The following is a 16,645-nucleotide window of genomic DNA, read 5'->3' as shown; positions in this document are numbered from 1 at the left end:
TTATCTGTAAAAATTTCAACTGTCTAGCTATCACGGTTCGAGATACAGCCTGCTGACAGACAGACGGACAGCGGAGTCTTAGTAATAGAGTCCCATAAAACTACGCGGCCCTACGTACGGAACCCTAAAAACTACGCAAATGCTGTGTAAAAATACATAACAGTTTAGATAGAGTGATGCAATAAATTGCGCTGGCGATCAAAATAAATACAATGTTCCAATGTCATGTTTACACTACAACCTAATGCTTTGATAAAAAGACTACAGATAAAAAAACAATAATAACAGCTACCGATGCGGTGAGTCATGCGTCATGCGTTATCGTTGCCAACGGTGAACTTCTTGTTACTACTTCCTTTCGATCTTTTTATAGAACCTCCGGCGCTAGTAGTAAAGTATTCAATACTTTCAATAGTTCCAGCGCTTAGAGTACCTACAAATGTATTTAATGTAACACCTGTGCCCTGTTAATCAAAAGCTTGTAGCTTGTAATACAAGCGGAACTCACTTTGACAGCAGCTTTTGTTAGAAAGGGACTTTCACTGTATTACAAGCTACAAGCTTTTGATTGACAGGGCACTGGGGGCCCGTTTCTCGAAAGCTTGTAACTTGTAATACAACAAAAAAAAAAACAGCAAAACAAACTAACAAAACACAACAAAAGCTGTCATAAAGTGACATCCGCTTGTATTCCAAGTTACAAGCTTTTGAGAAACGGGCCCTTGTACTCTGATGAGCATGATAGCATAGAGTAACTTATACTAGAGCGGTACTGTCATAGTAAATTTTGTAACCCCAGTAAATTCACTGCCATCTGTCGACACACTTTAAAACTAAAAATAAATATTTATAAAAATACGACAAAATGTATTTAAATATGTATAAATGATTTTTTTTGATTTGCATTAATTATTTTTATGATTTTGACCCATGTTCTTTCACTGATATGCGTTAAAATTGTTAAATAACAAACGAAACCGTCAACGCCATCTATACGATAGTAGGCCGAAGCTAGTAGCGCCGTTCGATCGAGAATCAAATTTTCTTGATTTTCGAGGCACGTTTTTTCCTTAGACTGTATCCATCTATTACGGAGTTATATCTATCTTTGATGATAGCAATAAAGAGAATGCACTGCATATTTAATGTTGGTGGCGTTTTCCCAAAAAATCCAGGCCAATCGAATTGTCATTTTTAGCTATACCTCGTTTTTTTAAGCTTTTCAATCACTCTTTTGCTTAATTTTCTAAGCAAAAGAGTGATTGAAAAGTCAAACAACTCGACTAGACAAACTATCTAAACTGTGAAACTATTTACTTATGAAACCAAAAGAATCATCATCATCATCGTGTCAGCCGATAGACGTCCACTGCTGGACATAGGCCTCCCCCAAGGCTCGCCACTCCGACCGATCCTGTGCCGCTCGCAACCACCGAACTCCCGCGACCTTCACCAGGTCGTCGCTCCATCTCGTTGGAGGCCTACCGGCAGTTCGTCTTCCGGTACGCGGACGCCACTCCAGAACCTTAACCAAAAGAATGCATTAGATTTATATATTGGCTCTATAATTGTTACATATTAGCTGTGACTTATTTTTAAACTAGCGACCCGCCCCGGCTTCGTACGGGTGCAATGCTGATATGATACATTGTATAAACCTTCCTCTTGAATCACTCTATCAATTAAAAAAATCGAAAAAAGAAACTGATTTGACTAGTAGGCAAATACGCTATTGTTGTGGGTTTTACCTGTCTCTATGCGTGGGCGCTGGGCGTCAGCTATCTATAACTTTTCTTACGGCGTTCGCCCACCTATGTTACATGAATATAAATTCGTCGATACGTTTCGCCTCAGATAAGTTCGCCTTTGTACGAATGTTCTATGGTATATGTCTCTCGCTGTGTTATTTTGTACATGTACAAAATAACACAGCAGTCGCCATCAGATGTATCGGAGTGCCTTAAGGGGCCCACAGACTATCAGTCCGCCGGACGATATCGGCCTGTCAGTTGTTCGGAACTGTCAAATTTTTGTTCTAACTGACAGGCCGATATCGTCCGGCGAACTGATAGTCAGTGGGCCCCTTTAGAGGCGTGTATATTGAAACCTACACAAGTAAAAGTTAATAAAATAACGGCACGGCTCTGTTCAAAATGTCCTCGTTTTCTAATCGTCTTAAAGGCCGGCAACGCACTTACGGGTGACGGTAATCGAATACCATCAGGGGATTTGTGTGCTCGTTTGCCTCCTATATCATAAAAAACCGGCCAAGTGCGAGTCGGACTCGCGCACGAAGGATTCCTTACCACTACGCAAAAAACGGCAAAAAATCACGTTTGTTGTATGGGAGCCCCACTTAAATATTTATTTTATTCTGTTTTTTAGTATTTGCTATTATAGCGGCAACAGAAATACATCATCTGTGAAAATTTCAACTGTCTAACTATCACGGTTCATAAGATACAGCCTGGTGACAGACAGACAGACAGACAGCGGAGTCTTAGTAATAGGGTCCCGTTTTACCCTTTGGGTACGGAACCATACCTTACCAGTTGCCGATTCATATACATACCCACTTTTTTCTTGTAAAAATAAATACTACGTTACTTTGTTCTGTTTTAAGGGGCCCACTGACTATCAGTCCGCCGGACGATATCGGCCTGTCAGTTGTTCGGAACTGTCAAATTTTTGTTCTAACTGACAGGCCGATATCGCCCGGCGGACGGATAGTCAGTGGGCCTCTTTAGAATATATTTGATGCTATTCGTGCACTCTGTAAATAATGTATATAATGTTTGTTTGTATTTCTCAATGTAAGTGAATTGTTATATTCTTTTGGAGAAATAATTTCTTAAACCATAAACCATAGTCCATAACCATAAAAAAACAAGAAACTTTAAACGAATGCACTGAAATGGGGCTCGAGAACTAGTTCATGGCATCATGGTTTTCAGTCATTCAGTGAATGAAAAAAACTATGCTAACTATATAACATTTAAAACTTTCGCGGTTTAAACACATATTAAATCACATTTAGAAACGGGTCTATCGCGAATTTATTTTGTTACCTTTATTTACCGACGTATCGACACAGGTTTCACTGGTCGTGGTCGCGGCTAACTGACGTCCCAGCAAAATGTCAAAACAGAGATTTGTGTGACTAATGTGTGTTCACACAAATCTCTGTTTTGACATTTTGCTGGGACGTGAGTTAGCCGCGACCACGACCAGTGAAACCTGTGTCGAAACGTCGGTAAATAAAGGTAACAAAATAAATTCGCGATAGACCCGTTTCTAAATGTGATTTAATATATGCTAACTATTTCTAATTATGGCTTTATTTTACTACTTCAATATTAGTCAATAATCTGAATGAAGAGTGGCGTCATATTACGACACTAATGACTGTAATGACGCATAGTGACGCCATCTCGAGGTAAAAAATACTACAAATAGGTAAATTAAATGAATAAACGGTGTATTCCAATAATACTTTTAACATTAAAATTCGCAACAAATATCGTATCGACCTTAAAATGAAGTAATAAATGCTATATTTGATCGTGATGATATTATTAAAATGCGAAATAAGGTAATTTTGTATGAGTGTGTCAAGGTTGTATTAAAGGATAATTTTTTTGACCTTTCGCGTTTTGCATTTGTATTATTATTGTATGATACATTGTTTATATTTAATTGTTTGTAGATGAGTTCGCGGAAGCATGTGGTTCATTCATAAATCACGAGGTAAAATTTATAAAAAACTTTATTGGCCTAAAGGGGCCCACTGACTATCAGTCCGCCGGACGATATCGGCCTGTCAGTTAGAACAAAAATTTGACAGCTCCGAACAACTGACAGGCCGATATCGTCCGGCGGACTGATAGTCTGTGGGCCCCTTTATATATATATTTATAAAAGCATAAAAACTCGTCAAATCTAACAAGCCATTGACAGTCGTTTGTCCTTATTTGTGCCATTTTCAACCAAAAGGGTACTTAATGTCGCTTGTCAGTAAGGCGCTATTTCCATATAGCTTCAATTAGAAATCAACCTTATCAACAAGCTACAATGTGGTACCTTTTGGTTGAAAACGTCACTTGCACCAACCACATTTGACAGACTGATCAACGTCACTCAGCAGTGAACTATGAAACTTCCCATACAATAAAATTTAAGGAACGTTTTGACGGTTAGTTATAGGTTGCGTTGTTTTAACATGTTCTTAAGGGGCCCACTGACTATCAGTCCGCCGGACGATATCGGCCTGACAGTTAGAACAAAAATTTGACAGTTCCGAACAACTGACAGGCCGATATCGTCCGGCGGACTGATAGTCAGTGGGCCCCTTTATGACCACCTCTTGTCTCCATAATCAGATAGTAAAGCATTGTCACCCGACTTACATATGTATGTATGTTTTTATATTGGTGAGCAATAAAGAATATTTGTATTTGTATGTAAATTTTCAGCTTCATCGGAAACCGGGAAGTGGGTTGAATTTAACTTGCAAGTTTGATTACAGACAGACAGAAAGACAGATAACGGGACAGGTGAAATGAAACTAAATAAATGTTTTTAATTAAATAGCTACAGTCGAGTTCACAATTCACAACAATAGCTTTGGTTAAACCTATATACATAGAGTAACTTATACTAGAGCGGTACTGTCATAGTAAATTTTGTAACCCAGTAAATTCACTGCCATCTGTCGACACAATTTAAAACTAAAAATAAATATTTATAAAAATACGATAAAATGTATTTAAATATGGATAAATGATTTTTTTATTTGCAGTAATTATTTTTATATGATTTTGACCCATGTTCTTTCACTGGTATGCGTTAAAATTATAAATAACAAACAAAACAGTCAACGCCCTCTATACGAGTGTAGGCCAAAACTAGTGGCGCCATCTGATCGAGAATCAAATTTTCGTGATTTTCGAGGCACGTTTTTTTCTTAGACTGTATCCATCTATTACGGAGTTATATCTATCTTTGCTATATATCAGCTTGTGTAAACGTATCTTCCAAAATGTCAATATCCAGAGAGGAAAAATACAGAATACGTTTGTGTGGAGGAGCCGTCCTCCACTGTCCTTAAAATTGGGTACATACAAGTACTAAGGGGTACAAGGACACTATATAATTAAGCGGAAGTTACCAAATTTAAAACTTGTAAATTACAGTTCGTATTTAGTCCCTTGAAAAGCTCGGCGAATCAACCAAAGCCGTCCGCTCCACTTTACCGATTGCCTCACATCCGGCGCGCCGCGCGTCCCACGCCGCACGCCGAAAGGTCGGCGAAAGCTGCACCGAGCCCTATAAGGGCGGTGTGGCCACCTTACTGAGATTATAGCGAACAGTGGGCTAACTAACATGATGCCAACGGCCGCTTTCTATCACCGCACCGCTCGTCATCGGCAGGGTGTTCATCCTCACACCCTAGCACCTAAATGGTCGCGTACTGTGCCGTTTAAGAGGAATTTCCTCCCGCGTACGCTTCGGCTGTAAAATGAGCTCCCTGCCGAGGTTTTCCCGAGGGGCTACAGTATGGGGTTCTTCAAAAAAGGAGGGTACAGGTTTTCAAAGGGTAGGCAAACGCGCGTGTTGCAGGCGTCCATAGGCTACGGTGACTGCTTACCATCAGGCGGGCCGTATGCTTGATTGCCACCGACGTGGTATTAAAAAAAAACCGCAGGAGCGCTGTGACACGAGATAGACTACGTGATGTGAAAAAAACACCCAAATACTTTTACTGAGAGGGTCAGTAAAGTTAATAGCGCTGCACCATAATCTGCATACTTATTTATAAACAAATTGCATAAACAGTATGTGCGTTCCACATTCAATAACAACTGTCGCGTGCTATATCGGCGCCGGCGCACATAGCACGTGCTCTTATTTAAGGCCGCGTTTACACTTAGAGCGTTGCGATGACAGAAAAGAAGAAGACAGTAGTTTTTTATCTGTGTTTGTGATCATGGGCATTGTCAGCGTCACAGAATAGATAGTCTGCGTGCAGAAGTTACTCATTTCTTTGGCGCTTTTTAGGGTTCCGTACCTCAAAAGGAAAAAAACCGGAACCCTTATAGGATCACTTTGTTGTCCGTCCGTCCGTCTGTCCGTCCGTCCGTCTATCTGTCAAGACCCTTTATCTCGGGAACGCGTGGAGGTATCGAGTTCAAATTTAAACCATATACTCGGGTCTACGGTCCCTTGAAGCTGTGACGTAAAAAAAAGATACGGCCGTTTATGCCGCCAAAAAACGCATATTTTGACACTCAGGGGAAACAAAATTTGTAGGGTACTTCCCGTTGACCTGCGACCTACTATGAAATTTGGTAAGTACGAGCAAAGATAGATATAACTCCGTAATAGATGGATACAGTCTAAGAAAAAAACGTGCCTCGAAAATCACGAAAATTTGATTCTCGATCAGATGGCGCCACTAGTTTTGGCCTACACTCGTATAGAGGGCGTTGACTGTTTCGTTTGTTATTTATAATTTTAACGCATACCAGTGAAAGAACATGGGTCAAAATCATATAAAAATAATTAATGCAAATAAAAAAATCATTTATCCATATTTAAATATATTTTATCGTATTTTTATAAATATTTATTTTTAGTTTTTAAGTGTGTCGACAGATGGCAGTGAATTTACTGGGGTTACAAAATTTACTATGACAGTACCGCTCTAGTATAAGTTACTCTATGGTACGAGTAATATCGTCCTACACTACAAGTGCAGGAAAAAATCTCAAAGTTATAATTGTGTAAAAAAACAAAAGAAATGTTAAATTTGTACGGAACCCTCAGTGGGCGAGTCCGACTCGCACTTGTCGCACTCGACTCGGACTCGCCCACTGAGGGTTCCGTACAAATTTAACATATTTCCTAATTTTTTTTTTACAAATTTATAATTTTGAGATTTTTTTCCTGTACTTGTAGCGTAAGACGATATCACTTGCCAATTTTCGTAGTAGGTCAACAGAGAGTACCCTATACATTTTGATACCCTGTGTCAAAATATACGTTTTCTAACCCTATGAATGCCATGCCTATCGTGTACGCCTATTGGCTACCAAAAAATGTCTACTCAACTAGTTTTATTATAACTACACTCATTTGATATGCATTACCCTTCGCACTTCTGACTTATGATAAATACCCTCCATTCCTTTTTGCAGTGTAAACCAGTGGTGGGAAAACTTTCTACATTGGGGGGGGGGGGGGGGGAGAAAGTTTAAGTAATTTCAGAGGAGGGCCAGAATTGCAGCAAAAATGCATTTTTTATTATTGTCTTCGGTTACCGCGACAGTTACTCATGAAATAAAACTATGAAAACGGATTATATCGCGTATATTGAATTTATAATACATCCCGACGTTTCGAACTCTTTACAGCGTTCGTGGTCAACGGGTGACTGAGGAAAAATTACAAAGTGCAAAAATACCCACATACTAAAATAATGAACAATCATAGACTACAAGGCTGGTTGTACATGCAAAATCGGTTCATAAGGCTAGTTATACACTATAATTATTTTTCAAGTAAAGATATATATATATACGCGATAAAAACTATGCCGGCTCCAACCCTACACCACGGACCCGAGAATATATTTTATTCCACGGGATTACGGCCCATATACTAATTATTTCGAACAACCTTCGGCGGGCTTTTAAATCCAATCGCGGGCCGGAGTTGGCCCGCGGGCCGTACTTTGCCCACCGCTAGTGTAAACCGTTTGTAGTACAGGTTATGTTTTCAGTGTAGACCTACCCTTATAATATTGCTGTAATTTAAGCTTGTACAGTCACCATCAGATACATCGGAGCGGCTGAGGTGTTCACAATATATGAACACGCACTCTAACGCCTTGACAATAAAGGCGTGTTCAGATATTTGTGAGCGCTTTAGCCGCTCCGATATATCTGATGGCGACTGTACCTACTACTGCTTGTTTTTATTTACTGCGACAATAAATGACTATTTTTTTTATAGTAAAGATTCTGTTTTCAGTGTAAACCAACCCTTACAGTACATATTGTGTTGTTGTTAGGTTGTTACTACAGTAGCTATATTGTCCACTTATCAATGTTGATAGGCAGTGATTTGTGCCTACTGGTTGCCTGCTGTATGATGCATTTTATTAACTACAATTTATATATTACTAGCTTTTGCCCGCGACTTCGTCTGCGTGGACTTAGTAACCGCAGCTAGAGTAATAATAGAGCCTGGAAAAATTCTCATAGCAATCTAAATTTGAGCATATTATGCACACAAATTAGCAGGCACTTCGTTATATTATGTCAATTCCACCCCGCTTTTTACTTTCTTAAGGGATGATTTTTGGGATAAAAACTATCCTATGTCCTTTTCAGGGACTCAACCTATCCCTATGCCAAATTTTATCTAAATCGATTCAGCGGTTTAAGCGTGAAGAGGGAACACAGACAGACAGACTTTCGCATTTATAATATTAGTATGGATGTGTTCTTTGTCTATGACAATATTGAGCATGCCGTTTTGACGAGGGCTTTACTTTCAGACAATCTTCGTGTGACTGGCAGATGTAACATGCAGATATGCATATTTTTCCTGCTTTTTGCTATCAAAAGCGATAACTGCGAAGTAGGATCCGTCTGCTCGTTTGCCTCCTATATCATAAAAAAACCGGCCAAGTGCGAGTCGGACTCGCGCACCGAGGGTTCCGTACTTTTTAGTATTTGTTGTTATAGCACACACACACACACACACACACACACACACACACACACACGCACGCACACGTTTTTCATGCATTTATAGTTATTATTATAAATTATTTAAGTTACAATATCATAAGTTTGTTAAAATTTAGTGTAAGTTAAATGGTCATTTTTGTTGTTTTGGTTTTAGAAATTAATCTTTAGATTTTAAATTTTTATTTGTACAAATAGTTTGCTTTAACCTAGGGAAGAGCGGTGCCTCCCGACACAGGCAATTTTTTGCTTACCGGGCGGCTCCATCACCTAAATCATTGCAATTTGTGTTTAAAACAAATAAAGATTTTTGTATTTTGTATTTTTTGTATTTTGTATAGCGGCAACAGAAATACATCATCTGTGAAAATTTCAACTGTCTAGCTATCACGGTTCATGAGATACAGCCTGGTGACAGACAGACAGACGGACAGCGGAGTCTTAGTAATAGGGTCCCGTTTTTACCCTTTGGGTACGGAACCCTAAAAAAAGTATTTTCGTAAATGACCATTCTACTTGACATGAATTAAAAGCGCAATATTGAAAGTATTGAAACTACACTTACAAGTTACATATTAGAAATAGATTATTTATATATTGATAAGATAATAAGGGCGACTGGCTGGTAAGAGCAAAAGCAAGAAGATTTGACCATAGATACGTTTCAGCACAAAACTGTGGCCCTTCGTTGGGCGCCAAGTTTCCTACAAGCGGGACGGCTTTTAATGAACTCTATTTCCTAGACAATAAGGTCGATAGTTAATACTTAGAACAATTCGATGGTAGATACGACCTTTCTTTATAAACCAGTGGCCCCACGTTGGGCGCCAAGTATCTTACAAGCGAGACTGGTATATCTGGTGGTCTCGCTCTCGGCGCCGCTCGAAGGCGCCGTCTGGGCGTCGTCTGCCGCCGCTCTGGAGCCTGTTATGTAACGGTATTCGGCAGTTTCGGGGCTCGGGGCTTTTAGTTTTCAGTTTCAGTTCAACTTAGAGTTAGACCAAGCTAAGTTGGCACGTTGGCAGCGATTTAATTTGATAGCCCAGACTGTGCAAGTAAGTATTAAGTAAGAAAATATTCTTTATTGCACCGAAAATTATACATTTTACATACATGTAAAACTACAAAATAATATTTAAAGAAAAAATAGAACCAGGTAACAACAGGCGGTCTTATCGCTAAAAAGCGATCTCTTCCAGACAACTATGGACGGTATAGAAAGGACGACAATCTCTTATGGCAGAACTATTGCAAAAGTGACCAGCTTTCAGCTGTAAATAATAGTTCCTAATCTCTCCGGTGGCGCTAGTTAGGCTCGGGGACATGAGTATAACATGAACCATATAAGGCAACAAATAACCCGACCAAATTACGTAGGTTGTTTTTGGTAGTATTTCGGTGTATGGTGGCGCCGCCTAATTACTGTTTTTTGATGGACACTTTTCATACATAGAGATTTGTCTCCTTTATATAGTCTCCATGCAGACAACCTTAAGCAAGCAAGTGGCAAGTGTTAGATTAAATGAAATAAAACTATGAAAACGGATTATATCGCGTATATTGAATTTATAATACATCCCGACGTTTCGAACCCTTTACATCCGCGATATAATCCGTTTTCATAGTTTTATTTCATTAGTAACTATCGCGGTAACCGAAGACAATATGGGGCATTTTCTATGAAAAGGGACCTTATTAAAAAAAAATATTATTGTCGATGGCGCTTACGTCGCACAGCGTCGCGCGGCATTGTATTTATATCGGAGCATCGTTTATAATGGCGTAAGCGCCATCGACAATAAGGTCCCTTTTTATAGAAAATACCACATATTATGTTAGTCTAAATGTTAAACTTCTATGAAATGTGCCATTTTCAACCAAAAGGGTACTTATTGTCGCTTGTCTTGATAAAGAGGCAGATAGCGAATTTTCGGATTCGCGTTTCCCGGTAGGTCCTCTGTAAGCAAACCGCCTTGATGCATCTATGTCATATTTTATTATATCTGAAAACTTGTCAAAAACCTGTTAAAGGTACAGTATGTATAAGTTACTCTATGGTTTACTAAAAAGGCTAGTGCTGCACTCTGGTGGCAGAACATTGCCCCAGAATACCCAGATTACTTGATTTTTAGGGTTCCGTACCCAAAGGGTAAAAACGGGAACCTATTACTAAGACTCCGCTGTCCGTCTGTCTGTCTGTCTGTCACCAGGCTGTATCTCATGAACCGTGATAGCTAGACAGTTGAAATTTTCACAGATGATGTATTTCTGTTGCCGCTATAACAACAAATACTAAAAACAGAATAATATACATATTTAAATGGGGCTCCCATACAACAAACGTGATTTTTTTGCTGGTTTTTTTTCGTAATGGTACGGAACCCTTCGTGCTCGAGTCCGACTCGCACTTGGCCGGTTTTTTATTGATTGGTGGAGATTGCCCAGTAATATCCCTATTGCACTATAAGCCTCAATTAGTTAAATTATGTTTTATCCGTTTCTTACAAATACACAAGTCAAAATGACAGATAAAGACAAACGATTTATAGCAAATTCAGACCAGGAACGCGTTTACGAATAACGCCATTAAGGGGATCCCATGCCCCAATGACCTTCGATTTGAATCCCTTAGTTTTCTAATGTTTTTTGTAGCCTATCATAATAACAGCAACGGATTTTAGCAATATAGTATCCCATATTTACTTCAAAGTTCATTGTTTTCGAAATATTTGGCATCAAAGTTGAAAAATTTAGGCCAAAAAACTGGTTTTCTGGCCATAACTTTTGTGTTAATTAGTTTAAAATTAAAGCCTTAGACAAATTTTTAGAGACGTCTAAGACGAACCCAAATATGTAGATTTCGTATATGTAAGATCTTTCATAGCAATCTAGATACGAAAAAAGTGTTTTTTTAGACAATGTTTAAAACAATCATAAATAAATAAGTATTCATTTTTTTCACAATCCAGTAGACAAAAATGGAGATAAAAGATTGAAGAACCGATAGCCGCTTGTCTTATAATTCTATATGTAGTGCAAAAGTAGGAGATACGATTCAAAACTTGTCAAAAATCGATGAAACCTCAGGTAGCCCCTTAAAGAGTTTAGTATGTACAAATAATTATAAGGATTTGTAGATATGTGTTAGCTAAACCCCTTTCTAAGCATTTTAATAAACAAGAGAATGATTTAAATTTTTTATTTATTGTAAATAGTTTCAAAACTAAGAGATTTATTTCACGAATCACGATTTATGTGTTTATCATTTCCCGAAACGAGGGTAGATGAAACATGTTATTGTGCATTAGGGCGTGGCACCGTTATTATTGGTAGTCGAACTTTACTGTTTACGGGTTCCGTGCAGACATTTTTATGCTTGTTTCCAATAATCAAAGATAGATATAACTCCGTAATAGATGGATACAGTCTAAGGAAAAAACGTGCCTCGAAAATCACGAAAATTTGATTCTCGATCAGAGGGCGCCACTAGTTTTGGCCTACTCTCGTATAGAGGGCGTTGACGGTTTCGTTTGTTATTTATAATTTTAACGCATATCAGTGAAAGAATATGGGTCAAAATCATAAAAATAATTAATGCAAATAAAAAATAATCATTTATCCATATTTAAATACATTTTATCGTATTTTTATAAATCTTCATTTTTAGTTTCAAAGTGTGTCGACAGATGGCAGTGAATTTACTGGGGTTACAAAATTTACTATGACAGTACCGCTCTAGTATAAGTTACTCTATGCAATAATAAAGCAGATGAGAATTTTATTTATCGCAATATACCGCCCCAATTTTTTATTTTCCCCTTAAGTTGCCGACTTCCATACAAAAATTTCCTTTCGTTTACTTACTTTCTTTTTATATTTTGAATCATATCCTGGGCCCTGGTGCCCCTGGTTGGTAGCGGCAGCGCTTTTCAATTACAAAAAAAGCGGCCAAGTACGAGTCGCACTCGCGCACGAAGGGTCCGTACCATTACGCAAAAAACGGCAAAAAATCACGTTTGTTGTAAGGAAGCCTCACTTAAATATCTATTTTATTCTGTTTTTAGCATTTGTTGTTATAGCGGCAACAGAAATACATCATCTGTGAAAATTTCAACTGTCTAGCTATCACGGTTCATGAGATACAGCCTTGTGACAGGCAGACAGCGGAGTCTTAGTAATAGGGTCCCGTTTTTACCCTTTGGGTACGGAACCCTAAAAATGGTCCTCCACTTAACCGACAAGTACAACGTTTTAACTAATTATTTCTTTCTCTTTCTTCCCCAGGTATAACTGCGATGTGAGAGAGACAGCAACACGCCAAACAAGTGCCTTACACAAAGCCAACGAAACTGTGCCTTTATTGTTAGAACTTATTTATAACGAACGAAACGCGAACGAAGATATTTTTGTATTTGGTAAGTTTGATTTATTTACTAGTAACTAGTGGCTCTCGTGAGCTGTACGGCTACCATGAGTTCCGTAAATGACAGTCGAAAGTGAGAAAGTTAAGGAAAATGTATGGATTGTACAGTGCCTCTACCGGTTACGTAAAAAACTAAAAAAATCAACTGGCACCATGAGTCACAAACGTTTTAACGTGAGTTTTCGATACATGCCTAACTTCACACCTAAAACGTTCTCTTTCTAACTATATAACGAAAACTGAGCCAGAATTATTCTAGGTAAATACTTTCGCGAATAAACGTGACAGATGTCTTCGAAAAAAACGTGCGTTTCCTTTTTTTTTCGTCCATCTCGTCCATCTGGACAGGCTAAAGCTCTAAGCCATACTGCCTATACGTTAGACCTCGCGATAACGCAGCGTCTTACGTAAACGAACAACTCGCGAAAGCGAAGCGAAGCGGCGCGGCAGGCTTACGGCGTTCGCAACAAGATCGCCCACGTAGGACACTTTTATATGTATCAAACATGGTATAACCATGGTGGTTGACGACCGGTCTGGCCTAGTGGGTAGTGACCCTGCCTGTGAAGCCGATGGTCCTGGGTCCGAATCCCGGTAAGGGCATTTATTTGTGTGATGAGCACAGATATTTGTTCCTGAGTCTTGGGTGTTTTCTATGTATTCATGTATTTGTATATTATATATATCGTTGTTTACAACACAAGCCTTCTTGAGCTTACTGTGGGACTTAGTCAATCTGTGTAAGAATGTCCTATAAGTAAGTAAGTAAGTAAGTAAATATTCTTTATTGCACCAAAATTATACATTTTACATACATGTAAAACTACAAAGAAATATTTAAAGAAAAAATAGAACCAGGTAACAACAGGCGGTCTTATCGCTAAAAAGCGATCTCTTCCAGACAACCTTTGGGTAGCAGGAAATGTAGAACTCATACAAAAGTCAACAGGTAGTGCAAAGAGCTTAAATATGGAGACTATTAAACACAAACACACATACTACAATTACTACTTATACATATAAGTATTAAAACGAAACCTAACACACAAATAAATATACAATACAATATATATATATATATAATATATATTTATACAAGCATATATACAATATATAAAATGGCAACTTAAGGCAGAGATAGAAAGTATAGTTTTAGCTGATTTTTGAATATGGGGAGAGATTTAGCTAATCTTAATTCTACTGGTAAAGCATTCCACAGCCGAACAGCCCGGAAGGTAAAAGAGCTATTATAAAATTTAGAAGTAGATGAGGGAGAAGCAAGAATATGAGTCTGAGAACATCTGATAGAAGAGAGATACTTGAAACGCTCTTTGAGATAAGGTGGTGTAGCGGGGTTAAAGAGAATGCCATAGAGAAGGGCGAGAACATGAGAGTCACGGCGAAGACGAATAGGAAGCCACTTGAGCTGAGAACGGAACTGTGACACATGGTCAAATTTGCGCAGACCAAATATAAACCTTATACCGAGATTCTGGAGGCGCTCGAGCTTATTCAGCTGGTCCTCCGTAAGGTCCAGATAGCAAATGTCGGCATAATCTAATATGGGCAATAAGAGGGATTGAGCTAGCGCAATCTTAGTGGCGTAAGGCAAGAAATTACGGAGTCTGCGGAGTGATGCAGTTGCAGCAAACATTTTCCTGCTAACCTCATTCACCTGAGGTACCCAAGAGAGACTCTGGTCCATCATGACACCGAGATTCTTTACCTGGAGAGAGTAGGGAATCTGAATACCGTCAAACACAATGGCAGGTAGAGAACCTAAATCAATCCGGCCAGTGAGCTTTGAGCTACCTATGACTATAACCTGAGTTTTAGTAGGGTTAACCTTGAGACCGTAACGTTTACTCCAATTTAAAATACTCTCCAAGTCAGTGTTCATGGCGCAGATAGTCTGTGATAGATCGGTAACAGAGCCCTGAGAGTAGATTTGAAGGTCGTCAGCGTAAAGGTGGTAGGAGGACAAAATATTGGAAGTGATAGAGTTTATGAAGATAGAAAAAAGAAGAGGAGACAACACGCCGCCCTGTGGGACACCAGCAAGCGTGTTGCACCACGAAGATCGATAGGAATCCGCCTTTATACGCTGCCGACGCCCTACTAAGTAACTGTGAAACCAGTCAACTACCGCAGGAGATACATTAAGTGAACGCAATATGCCTAACAAGATGTCGAAGTCAACCGTGTTGAAAGCATTACTGAAATCCAGAAGCGATAATACCGTGATCTTACGATTATCCATACCGGCCCGGATATCGTCAGTAATTTTTACAAGAGCAGTAGTTGTGCTGTGGCCTGTACGGAATCCGGATTGGTATGGGTTCATGAGCGCGTGTCTGTTCAAAAAAGAAGTAAGTTGCTGATGTACTAGACGCTCTAGAACTTTAGAGAGGAAAGGAAGAATGGAAATAGGACGGTAGTCTGAGAAGGCGGAGGGACTGGATTTTTTAGGCAAAGGAATGACGTCGGCATCTTTCCAAAGCGACGGGAAAACATTAGAAGAAATGGAGCTATTGAGGATACAGGTGATAATAGGAGCTATGAGGTCAATGAGGGGAAGGATCATGTTTCGGCTCAGATTATCGACTCCAACGGCATTAGACGAGATGGCTATTACGTTCTTCTTAACGTCACTGTCAGTAAATTGAGCAAGAGAGAAAGGGGGATAGTCAGGAGTTGGGATATTTGAAAGAAAGTTAAGGGTGTCCAACTTAACTGACCCAGAGAAAGTGGCAGAAGAAGAAAAATGCAGGTTAAGCTGGTCGAGGTCAACGCTATCACTGATTGAGTTTTGAGGTTGCTTCCCAACTCCAAGTGACTTTAAGAACTTCCAAACTTTGGCGGGGTTCCCATTTTCTACGGAATTGTGAATGTGTCGCCTCTGAGCATCTCGGCACATTGTACTGCAACGATTCCGTAAAGCATGGTACTTAGCCTTATTTTTGTCTGTAGGGTATCCCCTGAATCTAGATTTAGCCAAATTCTTTTTTGCTATTAGTAACCTAATGTCCTCAGTAAGCCAGGGAGCAGGAAGGTGCTTAATTTTTACCGGGCGTATAGGGGCGTGAACATCGTAGAGATGAGTTAGAGCAGAGTTAAAGAGCGATACCTTCTCATCTACTGAAGCAGCCTCCAACACCCCACTCCAGTCGAACTTCGAGGCATCCTCACGAAGCTTTTCAACACACATCCGACTAAAATTGCGCTGAAAGAGTATTTTAGGTTTGGCCTTAGGGGGACGGATTTTATAAGACAAAAAGAGCAGATGATGATATGAAAAGGCGTCCGCAGAGAATTGGTCATACCTTGGTCTTATAATATTTATTATTATTATTATTTGTATCTCCTTGGATATCACGGGCCTATAAATCCCGGTCTTTTGATAGGCTTGCGTGGGGATATAGATCCAACACGTAGAGGCCCCTTGGAGAGCTTTAATGTCATGTAGAAT

General features: G+C 39.2%; 1 protein-coding gene across 1 annotated transcript in view; it reads left to right on the top strand.

The window, feature by feature from the left end:
* Positions 1-16,645, top strand: part of LOC134752770 (talin-1) — a 168,635-nt gene that overhangs the window by 11,356 nt on the left and 140,634 nt on the right. The window contains exon 2 of the mRNA XM_063688465.1: positions 13,038-13,168. The gene's annotated coding sequence lies outside the window, so the exon portion shown is untranslated. The remainder of the gene's footprint in view (positions 1-13,037; positions 13,169-16,645) is intronic.

This window comes from Cydia strobilella, chromosome 25 (genome assembly GCF_947568885.1).
Source record: "Cydia strobilella chromosome 25, ilCydStro3.1, whole genome shotgun sequence".
Lineage (NCBI taxonomy): Eukaryota > Metazoa > Arthropoda > Insecta > Lepidoptera > Tortricidae > Cydia > Cydia strobilella.
This window is presented reverse-complemented; position numbering and strand designations above follow the sequence as displayed.